The sequence below is a fragment of the Castanea sativa genome, chromosome 3 (genome assembly GCF_040712315.1).
Source record: "Castanea sativa cultivar Marrone di Chiusa Pesio chromosome 3, ASM4071231v1".
Lineage (NCBI taxonomy): Eukaryota > Viridiplantae > Streptophyta > Magnoliopsida > Fagales > Fagaceae > Castanea > Castanea sativa.
In genome coordinates this window covers 1266073-1268924 of record NC_134015.1, presented here as the reverse complement: position 1 = coordinate 1268924, position 2852 = coordinate 1266073, and the positions used below count along the sequence as shown (strand labels likewise).

The following is a 2852-nucleotide window of genomic DNA, read 5'->3' as shown; positions in this document are numbered from 1 at the left end:
ATTCCAACACGTATTTTGACCAAATAGGCCCCCTTCAAAGATCCGATCTGAAAAATTGACAATCTGCTCGAATTGAAGTGTTGAAAATTCCATGGATTCGGAGCTCCCCTAAGTAAACAGCAGTAAGTATCTAATGGGATTGTAGACAATAGAATAGGAAACAGCAGCAGTATAACAATTCCTTGTTTCTTAAATCTTTTCTAGCACAGCACACAGCTAAAAATTTCAAGAGATTTGAGAAAATGAAAAGCAACGAAGTTACAAGAGATTTGAAAAATCATGAGCTCTAATCATGTTCTATAATACTACTAATGAAAAAAAAAAAAAAAAATTACACAATTAGAGTATACATACAAATTACAATACAGTACTGCACACACTCTACAATACAATTGAATCTCCTCTTTACGAACTCCTCAAATGTCAGAAGGATTATCACAATTACAAATCAAACTTCAGGGCACCAATCTTTCATTAACCAAGCTAACAGGACCAGAAGCACTTCTAAAGCCACCTTGTTGATTTAATCTTTCAGCTGCAATATTTTGTCTTTGGTTATTTATGATCAGAAAAATGAAATTTAACAGAAGAATCACTTGACATTGTTTCTTCTTGACATCCATGATGTTGACTGGAGCCTCATCAAAACAAGGACAAAACTTCAGGGAGGAGAGAAAGGGAGCTTTTGTTGTTCTACCGTAATGAGCTTTGGCATTCTGCTTATGGATCTTTCTTAATTAGCAACTTGCATCAGAATGTAAGACATGGCTATTTGAGGTGCATCATTGCTTAACAATTTCGCCAGTATAGACAACTCTTCTCCAGTAGGTTTAGACTGCATAAGTTTTACAAACGAGGTTATTGATTTGAGACGAAGGGAGAAAACAGAAAAACATACTTATGAGTAAAGCTTGAGAAATGAAAAGTTTCAACTACAGGTTTATTATGGCAAATCTAACGGAAATTTTTTACTTTTGAAATCAAAATGATTTTATCAATGGACAATAATGGGCAAATTTCTCTTCTTATGCCCTTTTCTATAAAAGAACAATTATACTCACAATATTTAAGCTCTTGCAACCTCCATCCATCCCAAGACCAATCTGCTGTTTGATTCCACACCCATGAATTCTAGCAATTTCTCAATGAAGAGTACAACATATTGAAAATTTTAGTGAGTTTTTCTGTATGCTGGATATAAGACCAGTATTTCAATGATACATTCTATGTAATGCAATTATTTATATGAACATTATGTATTGGATTAGACCTTCAATCCCCTGTAAGTTGAAACTCACATAAACACAGCAGAATGACATTGAGCAACATTTAATGATAATTACATAATTATATTGTTCTACTTCTCAGATAATATGAAAGGCTAACAGAAAAGCACATTATGACAAAAATAAGAACACTAAATATGTACCTGTCGAGATGAGATATGCAGTGTCAGTCTACCAGAACCCAGAGTTTATTTCGTTTATGTACTTCGAAAATAAGTTGCTGATTGTGCAGGAAGGCTGAAGCCACTAACTCAGCAAATAGTATCGCCAATTGAACTTCAAAAGAAATACATGATAAGTAAACAACAAAGGTCTTTAACTCTTCATGCTCATAGTCACCATTAATTTTGATGTTTTGAAACAATAGCAAACAATTTAAATTTTGAATCTTTAGATTTCTTTGCAACTACCAAATGTTGTTTTTCTTCACCCCACCTCCCCCCCCCCCCCCCCCAAAAAAAAAAGAATTAAAAAAAAACCAAATGTTGGTTGGCAAATGAAATTTGTTTTTCATCCTAACAGTGAAAAATAGCATTTCAGTTATAAAAAAAAAAAAAAAAAAAAATCATAAAATACATATAAAACAGAAGCAAATGAGAGTTGCGATTTCAATTTGAAGGTATTATTATATGTTAAGAGTACAAAAAGTCAACGATAAAAGTATATATCCTTTTTTTAACTTCAATTCTCCTACAAAGAACGCTGATGCTACTGCTTGGAAATTTTAATATAATAGAGGTAGATATTCTTAAATTGACAAAACAATATGGAAAAGTGAAGCTTTGACTAGACCTCTTAATCCCCTGTAATTTGCAACTTGTTGACTATGATTAAAACTTAACCACACGGTGGAATGATGTTTGAACAATTTTATAGTAATAATATAGAAATTCGAAAAAGTGATTACAAACACACATATCTATTGTTCTACATCTTAGATAAAATGAAAAATCTAACAAAAAGGAAATAAGAAAAGAAGAAGAAAAATGCAAACCTTAAATGTAAGCCCGATGATGAGGAGAAAACAGGACATTAAAGCTACAATGGATGAAATTGGAGGCCAATTGTTCAGATCATCATCATTGTAGAACACCACACTGTATCGCACAACCCCATTCTCCATGCTTATAACTTCAACCACAGGCTGTGCCTAGCTTAATTAGCTTCATCTGTGATTTATATCATGAGCGACAACCACACAAATAGATTAAGGTAGAGAAAGATAGAATAAACCAATAATTGCATGCCAGATAGAGAACCTATTAAGGCATCAGAGCAATATTTGAAGGACAAATTTGGGAATTTTGTTCCTTGGAAATATTTGTATGTAAAACAGGAAAACTTACTTCCACGGAAGTTCAAATAAATTTGGGTCTCGAGATGTGACATAAACTTAGAGATCTCAGGTTTTATTCACCACACTATAAATTCATAAATAAATACCATTTCCTTAATTAATATTTAAATTATTTTTTATCAACTCTGTAGTTACAATGGGGAGAAGATATTTAAACTTTGAATGTTACAAGGTTATTGACCAAAAAAAAAAAATAATTGAGCTTAGTG

General features: G+C 32.3%; 1 long non-coding RNA gene across 1 annotated transcript; it reads right to left on the bottom strand.

The window, feature by feature from the left end:
* Positions 1-370: 370 nt before the first annotated feature.
* Positions 371-2478, bottom strand: LOC142627078 (uncharacterized). Its single transcript, XR_012842755.1, has 4 exons — positions 2281-2478; positions 1430-1562; positions 1062-1131; positions 371-835 (listed from the first exon to the last, which is right to left on the bottom strand). It is a non-coding gene; the product is annotated as an uncharacterized LOC142627078 (long non-coding RNA).
* Between the last annotated feature and the right edge of the window lie 374 nt (positions 2479-2852).